At 45.6% G+C, this 13,841-nt stretch overlaps 1 long non-coding RNA gene across 1 annotated transcript; it reads right to left on the bottom strand.

Moving 5' to 3' along the window:
* Positions 1-3,896: 3,896 nt before the first annotated feature.
* Positions 3,897-13,462, bottom strand: LOC145717327 (uncharacterized). The gene is made up of 2 exons (XR_014140475.1): positions 12,501-13,462; positions 3,897-6,879 (listed from the first exon to the last, which is right to left on the bottom strand). It is a non-coding gene; the product is annotated as an uncharacterized LOC145717327 (long non-coding RNA).
* Positions 13,463-13,841: the final 379 nt, after the last annotated feature.

Below are 13,841 nucleotides of genomic sequence, written 5' to 3'. Positions count from 1 at the left end.
AAAAAAAAAATTATTTCATAGATACAGAAAGTAAGGCCTAGGGAGGGAAAACAACTCGTCTAAGCTATATACGTAACCTGTCCTCGGGTCTCCTGATTCTTAGCAGAGAGCAGTCTCCCCTTTGCCTGTCTCCTGCGTGTCAACATGCAGCTGTTGAAACAGAAGTAAACGCAGAGCGTATTTGAACCAGAACCAGGCTTGTTAACCCCATGAGAGCCGCAGCTACAATAACCATGCTCAAGGGCTCTTTTAAAAGATATTTTTAAAAGATTTTATTTATTTATTTGAGAGAGAGTGAGCAAGAGAAAGAAAGAGAATGAGCAGGGGTTGGGGCAGAGGGAGAAGGAGAAGCAGACTCCCCGCCAAGCAGGGAGCCCCATGTTCAATCCCAGGACCCTGGAATTAACCAACTAAGATCCCCAGGCGCCCCTTAAAGATTTTTTTTTTTTTAAGATTTTTTTATTTGGCAGAGAGAGGCACAGCGAGAGAGGGAACACAAGCAGGGAGAGTGGGAGAGGGAGAAGCAGGCTTCCCACCGAGCAGGGAGCCCGATGTGGGGTTCGATCCCAGGACCCTGAGATCATGACCTGAGCTGAAGGCAGACGCTTAACGACTGAGCCACCCAGGCGCCCCCCCTTAAAGATTTTTTATTTATTTATTTGAGAGAAAAAGTACAAGCAGGGGGGCGGGACAGAGAAAGAGGGAGAAGCAGACTCCCTGCTGAGCAGGGACCCCCCCCCCCACCATGCTAATCTCGATCCCAGGACCCCAAGATCATGACCTGAGCCGAAGGCAGACACTTAACAACTGAGCCCCCTTGGCGCCCCTCAAGGTGGCCTGTTCTTAATTATGTTATGCGCTCCTCTCCGCCTTTGCTCTCAAAAATCTTTCCAGGGCAGAAGTGTAACTAAAACAAGAAGCAATTTGGTGTTTTTATGGAGTTTTAGGTTTCTTGTGGGTTTTTTTGGGGGGTGGGGAGTTGTTGCTGTTGTTTTTTAAGCAGAAGGGTGGTTTTCCAGGAAGCACATCTTCAATACTTTTCTTTCTTCTCGCTCTCATTTTCTGCTTTTCACAGTTCACAGTCACTTCCTTCAGATCAGCTAATTCAACTCCAAGTCTGAAAGCTGCTAGGACTCCTCTCATTCCGCTCCAGCGCAGAACTGGGAATTCTAGTGCTGTGTCAACTGCGTTCGTTACTTTCTACCCAGAGGCAAAAGGAAGAAAACCGAGTTCCTTCTCCTCCACAGTGAACTGTTTGCACTCCTTGACCAGGGCATGCCGCCAGAATCCCATCTTTTCTCCTCCGTCTTCCCCACTAACCTCCTCCTTCAACAGGGTGACCTCAGCCTGTCGGCAAGGCCACCCCTGACCCGTGCTTGATCCTCCCACCTGAAGAACACAAATGAGCCTTTTTTTTTTTTTTAAGATTTTATTTATTTATTTGACAGAGAGAGAGGGAACACAAGCGGGGGGAGGGGGAGAGGGAGAAGCAGACTTCCCGCTGAGCGGGGAGCCCGGATGCGGGGCTCGATCCCAGGACCCTGGGATCATGACCTGAGCCGAAGGCAGACGCTTAACGACTGAGCCACCCAGGCACCCCCTCAAATGAGCCTTTTGAGAGAGGTAATTTAGCGGAATTGATTTGATAGCCCCAGTGGCATAAATCAATTTTCTTTATTTTGGTTATGTCTTTAGACGACCAGGGCCCTCCTTATGGGTCCCTTTCCCACCCCCTCCCCACCCCTCCCATACAATGACTGCAAGGGAATGACAGCGGCAGCATCTGTCCCTACAAACTGCAGTGAAACCACCGAGGACACCCTGCACCAGACCTCCAAAGGGTTCCTCTGTTTCGGGAGCTTTGGGTAAGGCTCCCTCGCTCCTGACACGTATCAGAGTTGCTTCAGAAAAAGCTGATGCAAACAGCCCTTCTTTGATCTGGTTCTCCAAGCATTGCCAGCAGGCTCACCAGGCACGGTGGCCACCAAACTGTTATCTCCAGAACTATGCCCTCTCTCCTTTTCTACAGGGTATGCTTCTACGAACTTCCATGGGGCAAATGACCCCACACACAGTAACTGTCAGACTGGTGAGTTAATTCCTCAAATTAGGGGATGGCTGAACTCAACCTATGTTAAGAAAGAGAAAAGACCTGGAGAGGATTCTGCCCACTTTGGACTCTTTCATCTGATTTCCAATTAGTTACAGGACGCCTGTAAGACCCCAACCCTGAGGAAAAAGAATCGGGGAAATAATTTGATGAAGGATAGGAAAGTGCTGGAGAAGAGTTCAATGAGGGGAAGAGTCGCCCTCAATTTTTATTTGGGGCTGAGCCTCCTGGGAAGCAGGGGCAGAGAAGATGAAGTTGGAGTGTTTCCTTGTCTTCATCAGGAGAGGATAATCTCATGCTATTACCCCAATACCATTATTTCCACACAAAATATCTAATAAACCAATGGTTCTCAACCGGGAGTGATTTTGCCTCCCAGATGACACTTGGCCACGTCTAGAGACATTTTTTGGTTGTCATAACTGGAGATGTTGCTAGTGGTGTCTAGTAGGTAGAGCCCAGGCAGGTGGCTAATCATCCTACAAGGCACAGCACGCCTCCCCCAACAAAGAATTATCCTCCCCCAAATGTTCATAGTGCCAGGACTGAGAATCCCCTTTAACAAACCCCAGAGAAAGGAGAATCAATCAGTTTGCCTGAAAGAATTTTCTCCAGTGAATGTTTTTCAACCCAGCACCAGAGCACTGTTTTGCAAGTGGGTCCTTCTGATGTGCCCAGCAGCCCCTCCTCCAGTCCTGTCTCAAGTGGGAGATTTATGGTGCTAAATTCTAACATCTTTCCCTCCAACAAAGTCGACTTGTTAAAGTAACTGGAGTCCTTGCGTCTGGGTGCCTGTAAGTAAAATCAATCTTGCCTTCAGGCTTTTCATAGAGACCCTGAAGCTGAACCAGTTGTGGGTATCTACAAATGTGGCCATCATTAAATCCAAGATAAAGGTATAGATGGGTTGAGAGTTTCAGCTAAAGAGTTAGGGTGAGGGAGGCGAGCGGGGCCTGACCAGGAGCCACCAAGTATGAGTTTGGTAGACAAATTGCGCTCCCCTGGAAAGGCTCTGGATGTATTTAACATTGTTGTTAAATCACCAGGGAGAAGAATGAGTGAAACAAAACACATTCTTAGCTGGACAAAGAACGTAGTTAAAACACACTGCATAACACTGGGCTTAATTCCTCCGAGCTTGGGCTTGATTTATTTAAAGAAAGCAGAAGAAGAAAGCAGAAGTATCTTTGATATCTCATTGCTACAAAACTCAGTGTCCATTACTATCGGTACAAACTCCTCTTTTATTTTTTGTTAATTGCCAATGGAAAAAAATTCTAATTGGATTGTGTCTCCTGCCCAAATTAAGGTTGAGAAATGAAAAATATCAATCCCAGGACAAATAGCCTTCTGATGATGATGTTAAGAATCCACTAGTAGGAGCGCCTGGATGGCTCAGTTGGTTAAGCATCTGACTCTTGGTTTCAGCTCAGGTCACGATATCAGAGCTCTGGGATGGAGCCTGAGTCGGGCTCTGCACTGGACACAAAGTCTGCTTGTCCCATTCCCTCCCCCTCTGCCCCTCCCCCGGCACCTCTCTCTCTAAAATAAATAAAATCTTTAAAAAAAAAAAAAAAGGGACTCCACTAGAAAAATTGATTTTAAATGATATGTAAACTTTAACTAATAATAGTCCATTCCAGTGAACACGTTTCCTTGCTTTCTAGTTGTTAAATATTAACTCCTACCCAAGATAAATTATTAAAAAAAATAAAACCACCCTGAACTTGCCACAAATATTTATCCATCTCCTTCCTGCTCCTTGATTTAATGTCCTCTTAGCTTCTTTTTTTTTTTTTTAGGTTTTATTTATTTATTTGAGAGAGAGAGAGAGCAGGGAGAGAGGCAGGAGGGACAAGCAGACTGCACTGAGTGCAGAGCCTGTCGAGGGGCTTGATCCCAGGACCCTGAGATCAGGACCTGAACGGAAATCTGAGGCTTCACCGAATGAGCCACCCACGCACCCCTCCTCTTAGCCTCTTGATATGAATGTCCCATTTCCTATTCTGAATTCTTCCCAGTTTTTAAAAAAAGAAGTGCCAGTCTGCTATAGACCTGACTCTGTAACTGAAGAATTGGTGTTACTTTTTGTAGGTGTTCCTTTGGCAGCTCCAATTTATTCTGGCTTCTGAAATCTAATTTCCTCCTCTCTCCCCATGAAAAAAATAAGCCCCTGCCACTCGGCTGCTTATTGGTGAGCCCTCAGCAAGGTCTGAGGACTGATCTGCCAGGGGACAACAGACGGATTCCAAACAGGTTTTCGTACCCAACACATCTCTTTTATACCAGCAGCCCTCCAGTCCTTCCCAGGCATCTCTAGATTGTAGAGCAAAGAGTTCGGATGCCAGAGTTCACATTTTCCCATGCCTTGGCACATACCTATGAAGACTTCCTGCTGCAAAACAAAGTTGCTTGATTTATATTATAACTGTCTCCTTTACATACTTAAATAACTGTTTCAGACTCAAAACGGTCAGACCCCAGAATGTCCTGCAACAGATATTGTAATTCACATGCAACCTTACAGAAGAGTTATCAGACTCCGCTCTAAACTACATTTTTCCTTCCTTAAAACTCACTTCCAGACTTTTTTGTGCAACAGAGCATTTTACAGAGTTGTAAACTTTCCATGTGGTGTTCCTTGTCACTTAAAATACTTAAATCCACACATTCCCTAGAGCCAGCAAAGGCTGCATTCCTGTTTTTAAAATTGGTCACTGGTGTTTCCTTACGTCACTATACCATAGTTTGCCGAGTCACTTCCTTATTTGGCTTTTGGATTATTTGGATTATAAATAGCAACACATGAATATCTTTGCACAAATTACATTTTTTCCCTTTTGGGTTATTTCCTTGGGGTATATTCCCAAGACTGGTATTACTGGGTCAAAGGTTTGAAAAGTTTCATAGCTCTGTTACCCATTGCCAGAATATTCTTGAGACAGACTGTGGTATATTTGAGCACTTGAAATGTTTAACCGGGTTTCCCACGATATACAATAAGAGTAACTTGCATTTAACTTCTCATAGTCTTCAGTGAGGGAGTGAGTTACAAAATTTCAAAACAAAACAAAAGTGAAGACAGTAGCTCTCTTGTAGCAGAGACGAGCACTGTTGTAGCAGAGACAAGCTCTCTTAAGCTAACTTGGTAAAATGTCCACCACCGGGGCTGGGTAAAATATCTGTGTTCCAGGCAGAACAGAAAACAACACCCAAGCTTCTGTGAAGTATCGCCAGCTCATAGCTGCGGCTGAGTAGTTCCAGGGAGAATTTAAAGCTGGCACTTGGTAAGCAGGGCGGGCAGGGAGGTAGAAAATAAAAAGAAGGGGAGCCTGTGTGACTCAGTTGGTTAAGCATCTGACTCTTGATTTTGGCTCAGGTCATGATCTCAGGGTCGTGAGATCGAGCCCTGCACTGGGCTCCGTGCTCAGTTGTGGAGGCTGCTTAGGTTCTCTCCCTCTTCTGCCCCCAACTCATGCTCGCTCTCTCCCTCTTTCTCAAAAAAGAAAAGAAAAGAAAAAGAAGGGACGTGCTCTGTTTTCATTGCTGCCTCTTTGGTGATGGCAGCAACACAGAGAGAAATAAGCTGGTTCTGATTCAGATTATTTACCTCCTGAAAGTGACTTCTAAGAACTGTGATGCCTGAGGACCTTGGTATCCTCAGTTTAAGAATCAAAACCAAACCAAACAAAAATAACCCACTGAGTCATCCTTGCCATCTGGTTCCTCAGGCTAATAATAGTGATGATGATGGTGACCTGGAACATGCGCCAAGTACTATGTGCCTGTCATTTTTCGAAGGGCTTTACCCACATCAGCCATTTCATCCCCTCAACTTCCATAATTGTGCCCACTTTACAGGTGAGAAAACAGAATCGGAAAGCTGAGAAGCTTCCCCGAAGTCACAGAGCTAGTAAATGTCAGAGCCAGACTCAAACCCAGACAACTGACCACCATGCCTTGTGCTCTGACCACTGCACCGTACCGCCTCGGGTGCAGCAAGAGAAAAGGGGCTCAGGGATGGTTCGATGACGTACTAGAATATCCAATTTTGGGCTCTCTCAAACACTTCTAAATAGTTCTTTTTTAAAAAAAATTTATTTATTTATTTATTTGTCAGAGAGAGAGAGCACAAGCAGGGGGAGCGGCAGGCAGAGGGAGAAGCAGCCTTCCCGCGGAGCAGGGAGCCCGATGCGGGGCTCGATCCCAGGACCCCGGGATCATGACCTGAGCCGAAGGCAGATGCTTAACCGAATAAGCCACCCAGGCGTCCCCTTCTTAATTGTTCTAAGCATGTGTTACCTTTTTCCTTACTCTGTATTTTGAAAAAAATTTCAAATAAAAAAGGAAGTGCAATGAACATCTGAATCATCAACTATTCACATTTTGCGATATTTGCCTTATGTCTCTCACTATATATATGTACATATTCTTATTTTAAATCAGTCATTTAAGGATAATTTGCAATCATGACTCCTTTACTGCTATATGCTTGATGTGTTTCCTATGAACACGGACATTCTCTTACATAACAGTAACGTGTTATTTTTTTAATCCCAAAGGACCTCAGTTTAAGAAAAACAAATAACTAGGAGCACCTGGGTGGCACAGTCAGTTGAGCATTCAACTCTTGATTTTGGCTCAGGTCATGATCTCAGGGTCGAGGGACTGAGCCCCACATCAGGCTTCACACTGAGCATGGGGCCTGCTTGGGATTCTCTCTCTCCCTCTGCCTCTGTCCCTCCTGCTCGTGCACTTGCTCTCTCTCTCTAAAGAAATAAAAAAAGAAAACAAATAATTAACAATAAACTAAATATTTTGTTTCATTACCATGAACTGCAGGTTAAATGGCCTTTCCTTGCTCCTTGAAGCTCACTTGCCCTGGTTAGTCCTTGTCCACCTGCCCAGCTGTACCCCATCTCTGCTGGGGAACTTTCCAGAACACTTTTGACTCCTTGACACCACTGAACCTCAGTTTCCTGTCAGTGCTTTGAGTGTCTTGGTACCAATCTATGCACTTCCTTCCTTCTCTGAAAGTCAACAAGTTGCTTATTTAATTACCATAACACTCAGATTAGTTTAAAATTAATATCATTATCTTATTACTGTAATGGAAATTTTAAAATCCTAAAGGTTTTAGGATTTATAAGAGATTTTACAACTTAGGTAAACAGGGTCCCTCTTTCAATTTAATGATTTTTCAACTAAAATAATTTATTCATTTAACTAGTATTTATTGAGCACCTACTATATCTTGGGCATTGTTGGAATTAAAATAGCTAGCACTTTAGGGATGCCTGGGTGGCTCAGCCAGTTAAGCATAATGACAGGTCATTATCCTAGGGTCCTGGGATCGAGTCCTGCATTGCTCAGCAGGGACCCTGCTTCTCCCTCTGCCTGCCACTCCCCCTGCTTGTGCTCTCTCTTTCTCTCTCTCTCTGATTTAAAAAAAAAAAAAAGTAGCTAGCACTTTTAAGCAATTAACATGTCCCAGGTCCCTCACCTGGGACACCTGAGTTAATCCTCACAACTATCACCATTCCCATTTTCCAGATGGGTAAATGGAGAAGGTAAGTAATTTGCCCAAGGTTGCACAACTAGCCAGAATTCCGAGGCAGGTAATCTGCCTCTGTCCAGAACTCATGCTCACAGGCACCAGGTAATACTGCTGGGGGTTCCCCAAGGGGAGGCTCATCTGTGGGACCAGCAAGAACACCAGCACTTGTGAGATAGCGGGGATGCTTGCCTTAGATGGGGTTGGTTGTGGTCGAGGACGAAACCCAAAAGGCAGTTCCATTTCCCCTGCTTCTGGCTGCTAGCAGATAAAACAGGTAACAGCAAGAAAAGTATGCCTCTGTGTGGATAATTATTTCCATAAACACTGACAAGGGAGTCTTGGCCTTACTTAACTTGGCTTCCAGGATATTCTTGGTATTTCTACTCCCTCTAGCCACTCGTCCCATCTCCTCTGCCAGCCTGCTCATCCTCCTTCACCCTGGCTTTCAATGTCTCAAGGACTCAGGCTCTGGCTCAAGCCTCGCTTCCCTCACGTCCCATCCAAGGTTAAAACTACCGTCCACGCTGTGTATATTCTGTTTGGCCCTTTTGCCTCCTGCTCTGGGCTGGGTGGAATTTATCAGGCTCTTTTCCCTGGGCTTGCATTTGGGTTTTGCAGAGGAGAGCTACAAACAAGGGACAAGATGGAGAGAAAGGCCAGGGTATTTATTCCTGAGGGGTCACTGAGCTGTGACGGCAGATGCTGCACCCTTTTTAATTGATTTCCATCAACCCTACCCACACTTTTATTAACAATATCCTTCTTACACTCTCCTCCAAGTATCCAGCTGGAGCCTGCCCTCTGCTTCCCGCACGGGCCTCTGCCTAACCCCCAGGGACTGTCACATCAATATCCCCCATCCAGACAAATGGCCACTGTTTTCTAGAGCTGTGCGTTCAACTACTCATTCCACTTCTCTACCTGGATTTCTCACGGGTGCCTCAAACGCAAGACCTACAAACCCAGCGTGGTATAATAATATATACGGTCTTTGTCCCCTGTTTCTGGCACAGAGCTCTTAAAACCCTTGGAATTTCTAAGCGATAAGAGTGATGAAAGTGTCTTGATATTCATAACAAATCCCTTTGAACGACACCTGAGTTCATATTAATGAGGTGACTTCTGGAAAGCACCTAAGGAGAGTTTGCCAGGGGAACCAGCCATGTGATTATCATGGGTTGGAACTTGCCATCCTCTCACTGTGACCTGGGGGGAGCAGGGAGGGGAGAGGGACTGGAGGTTGAATCAGTCGCCAATGGCCAGTGATTTCATAAATCGTGCCCATGTGATGAATTCTCCATAAAACCCCAAAAGGACGGGGTTGGGGAGCCCCTGGGCTGGTGAACACGTGGAGATTGGGGAGAGCGGTGCACCCAGAGAGGGCATGGAAGCTCCCGCCTTAGCCCCATACCGTGCCCTGTGTCTCTCTTCCATCTGGCTCTTCCTGAGTTCTATCTTTTTATAATAAAACAATAAACTAGGGGTGCCTGGGTGGCTCAGTCGTTAAGCGTCTGCCTTCGTCTCAGGTCATGATCCCAGGGTCCTGGGATTGAGCCCCGCATCGGGCTCCCTGCTCCGCGGGAAGCCTGCTTCTCCCTCTCCCTCTCCCCCTTCCCCTGCTTGTGTTCCCTCTGTCGCTGTGTCTCTCTCTGTCAAATAAATAAATAAAATCTAAAAAAAATAATAAATAAATAAATAAACAAACTAGCAATTTAGTAGGTAAAATATTCCTCTGAGTTCTGTGAGCCACTCCAGCAGATTAATCCGACCCAAGGAGGGAGTCGTTGGAATGCCTGAAATATGGATCTATTGTCAGTCTGTCAGAAGCACAGATGTCCCTGTGCATCTGAAGGGGGGGGGTCTTGTAGGACTGAACCCTCACTCTGGGGGATCTGACACTATCTTCAGGTAGACAGTGTCAGAATCGAACTAAAGGACACCCAGCGGGTGTTGTGAGAATTGCCTGTTGGATGTGTGGGCAAACGACTCTCTCCGCACACTGGAATTGGGTCCAGAACCCAAATAGTGGGGAATGGGGATAACTACTAAAGGGTATGGGATTTCTATGCAGAGGCAACAAAAACGTTCTAAAATTGATCTTAGTGGGGAGCCTGGGTGGCTCAGTTGGTTAAGTGCCTGACTCTTAGGGGCGCCTGGGTGGCTCAGATGGTTAAGCGCCTGACTCTTGATTTTGGCTCAGGTCATGATCTCAGGGTTTTGAGATCGAGTCTTGTGTTCGGCTCTGTGCTGGATGTAGAGCCTACTTGAGATTCTCTCTCTCCCTCTCCCTCTGCCCCTTCCCTCACCCGCGCTCTCACTCTCTCTCTCTCTAAAATAATAAATAAATTTATTTATTAGAGAGAGAGCAAGCAAGAGAGCGAGCATGATCAGGGAGAGGAGCAGAGGGAGAGGGAGAAGCAGGCTCCCCACTGAGCAGGAAGCCTGATGTGGGGTTCGATCTCGGGACTCCAGGATCATGACCTGAGCCGAAGGCAGATGCTTAACCCACTGAACAACCCAGGTGCCCCAATAAATAAATCTTAAAAAAAATTTTTTTAAATAAAAATAAAATAAAATTGATCATAGTGATTATTCCATTCTGTGGATATACTAAAAAACCAATGAATTGTACACTTTAAATGGATGAATTATACACCATGTGAATTATATCTCAATAAAGCACTTACCGAAAAAAAATTATCTGACCTCCATGAGCCGGCTTGATCTGAGCCGGCTTGGTCTGGGCCTCACCTACCTTGCCCCCTCACCTCGCTCCATGTAGATAGCCTCGCTCCTCCAGGTGCCACCCCGGCCTCCTCTGGGCTTTTGCCCAGACCTCTTCTCAGAACTCTGTGCCCACTTCACAAGTCCCTTTCCAGTCCAAATCACCTCCTTGCCCGCCTACCCCAAGCCCAGATCGAGAGCCCTGGCTGGGCCCCTGCTCAGCTCTCCCTTCACCCTGCTCTCCAGCGTGTCAGTTTGTGATTCTCTGAGTCACGTCTGTCTTCCCCACTAGACTCAAAGCCCCAAGAAGGCAGCGCCATGCCTGCTTTGATCACCATTGGGAGTGACCTCAGGGAAGGCAGAAGGAGGCCTCAGTATGTCTTTGTTGAATAATAATGGACAATATACAGCTATTTGCTGAAGAGTTGGAAAACCAGCTAACAAATTATAGATGCACGGAGAAGACATTCTCAGGCACTCCCAGCTGAAAATTAGAAAGAGGTTGAAAACCCAAAGGACAAGGTAGGCTTATGCAGAATGGAAACGCTGGCCTCTTCCCAAGAGAAGTTGACTCCCCAGTAGGTGGGGAACCAACTCTCTCAGCCACCCATTCTAGAAAGTCATGACTAAGGCTTGCTGCTGTTTTGCAAGATAGAGAATGACCCTCCCAGGTCCTAGGATAAGAGAGATAGTGTTAACCGAATCTTACTTCAGCCCCATGGGCTTTCAACGGAGGATGTTTGCTTTTACCACATAGCCTCAGCCCCGGTGACACCGCAGTTCCCTGTCACCTTTATGATGCTTTGGACATCATGAATGCAGAGAAGATACATACAAAACACCACAGTGATACAGAACTTGTTATTATACAGGTAAGTATTAATGCCGTGATGTCAAGTTTCATCTGCACCATCAGTAGATACACTTGTCTTACTTTCCTGCGTTCCCTTTCCAGGGTTGTTTGACACTCTCCTAGGTTCAGAGCAATTTTTCCTTACTCCTCTATCTTTGTAGAGTTACAGTAATCTTCAGAACCAAGAGGAAAAATAATAATATCTCTGAGAAGCCAAGGTTCAGTTTCTGCACCGTAAACCGACTGATTTGGGACCGGCGTATGGAAACTGGTCACACTTTCCAACCTGAGCTTCCGTTTTCCATTTTTAAACTTGACTAAATACATCAATAAGATCTTAAAAATCCATCCCTTGGAAGTTGGTGTTGCTCACCAGAATAGTGCTTTCTACTAATCTTGCTTGCTTCACCAAATCCCACTGTCTTGTCATTCGAATATGCAGTACTGACCGGGTCTGTTATGATTATTAAAAATGAACCTTATCATATCTCATTATGATGAACAGTGTGCTCCAGAGGCTTCATCATCTCTCTAGAGAGATGTGATTCTTCTTCTCTCTCCCTCTCACTCTGCCTCTCAGCCCTGTTTGTGCTCTCTCTCTCGCTCTATCTCAAATAAATAAATAAAACCTTTTTTAAAAATTAACATATCTTGGTGTATTGACCCTTTTCATAAGTCATATATCACCTTTTTTGTTTTGAGGTCTTCACATGCTTAACTTATTGTATTGTATTTTATTTTTTTAACATTTAAAAAAAATTTTTTTTATTTGACAGAGAGAGAGCGCACACAAGCAGGGGGATCGGGCAGGCAGAAGGAGGGGAAAAGCAGGCTTCCCACAGAGCAGGGAGCCCAATGCGGGGCTTGATCCCAGGACCCTGAGATCATGACCTGAGCCGAAGGCAGACGCTTAACGACTGAGCCACCCAGGCGCCCTGTGTAACTTATTTCAGTTCATCATAATTACTTTTCCCTTTTTAACATCAAAATTGTTACAGTTTGGTCAGTGGCTTCCTTATCCTTCCACCACTACTGTCTGAAATCCTTGCTTCCTAGGCCCTTCTAAAGTTGCCTTGCCCCAGGATGTAGAATCATCCTTGGGTAAGTCGGGGGGGGGGGGCAGGGGTAGCGCAAGCCCTGCTGTGGATGGGCTCCAGTCAGGGTCTGAACCGAAAAACACAGTCTTGTTAGAGATCATGAGCTCAGACCAATCGAATTTACTTTTTTTTTTCCAATATAAAAATCTTTTAACTTACCTTCTCTACAATATTTCTGCTTCCAGTTTTTTATTCCTTCATCAATAATGCCATCACATTTCCTTCTGTTTTGTATTCCTCCTACACCTTGCCAGCCACCATCATGCCATCCCTTTGTTGACGGCAATGTCTGTTGGGTTGGTCTCCTTGCTGCTGTTGACCAACCTGTCCTTCCTCCACAAACATCAGGAAACTCAAACCCCCAACACACACACACACACACACACTGACCAGAGCCAGCATCCTTATGCACATTGTTCCCAGAGGCCTCCTGAGACCCAGACACCTTTTAAGACAATGACTCCTTCTGGAGTAAAATCCTAACTGAGGGAGTTTCAGGGAATGTTTGGTTTTTGTTGTTACTGTTTTGCTAAGTTGTCCTTTGGGAAGTGACATTTATTCTTGCAGGATATTTTAATTTTTTAAAATTATAGTTCTTGCTGTTTCTCATTTGAAGAGCGTCCCACAAAGGAATAATAAAGAAGACCATTTCCTTTCAGAAGTGCTGGGAACCACTGAAAAGCATAAAGATGAAAATGAAAAACACTCCAATCTCATCACCCAGAAATAACTCCTGCTAACATTTTGAAATAAGACGTGTTGACTATAACAAAAAGGAATCAACATGAACCTGAAAGAGCTGCTGAGCCTCAGGCAAATATTTCGTCTGAGATTTCTTAGGGTTGCTTTAAAAGGTTAAAAAAATCTGAGAAATATGAAGAGCTGGTGGGCCACTATGCTTAAGAGTTGTAATGAGGGGGCGCCTGGGTGGCTCAGTCGTTAAGCGTCTGCCTTCGGCTCAGGTCATGATCCTGGGATCGAGCCCCACATCGGGCTCCCTGCTCCGCGGGAAGCCTGCTTCTCCCTCTCCCACTCCCCCTGCTTGTGTTCCCTCTGTCGCTGTGTCTCTCTCTGTCAAATAAATACATAAAATCTTTTTAAAGAAAAGGTTGGGTTTTTTTTTTTTAAGATTTTATTTACTGAGATGCCTGGGTGGCTCAGGCAGTTAAGCGTCTGCCTTTGGCTGAAGTCATGATCCCAGGATCCTGGGATTTAGTCCCACTTTGGGCTTCTTGCTCAGCAAGGAGCCTGCTTCTCCCTCTGCCTCTGCCCCCCCTCCCCACCCCGCTTGTGCTCACTCGCGCGCTCTCTCTGACAAATCAATAAATAAAATCTTAAAATTCTTATTTATTTATTTAGAGTGGGGGGAGGGGCAGAGGCAGAGGGAGAGAATCCTAAGCAGACTCAGCATGGAGCCCAACCCGGGGCTCGATGCCAGGACCCTTCAAGAGCTGAAGGCTTAACCGACTGAACCACCCAGGCATCCCCATAACCACCCTA

The sequence above is a fragment of the Leptonychotes weddellii genome, chromosome 15 (genome assembly GCF_054177405.1).
Source record: "Leptonychotes weddellii isolate Sample4059 chromosome 15, ASM5417740v2, whole genome shotgun sequence".
NCBI classification, from domain to species: domain Eukaryota; kingdom Metazoa; phylum Chordata; class Mammalia; order Carnivora; family Phocidae; genus Leptonychotes; species Leptonychotes weddellii.
The sequence above is the reverse complement of the archived record's forward strand: the minus strand, read 5'-3'. Positions and strand labels throughout refer to the sequence as shown.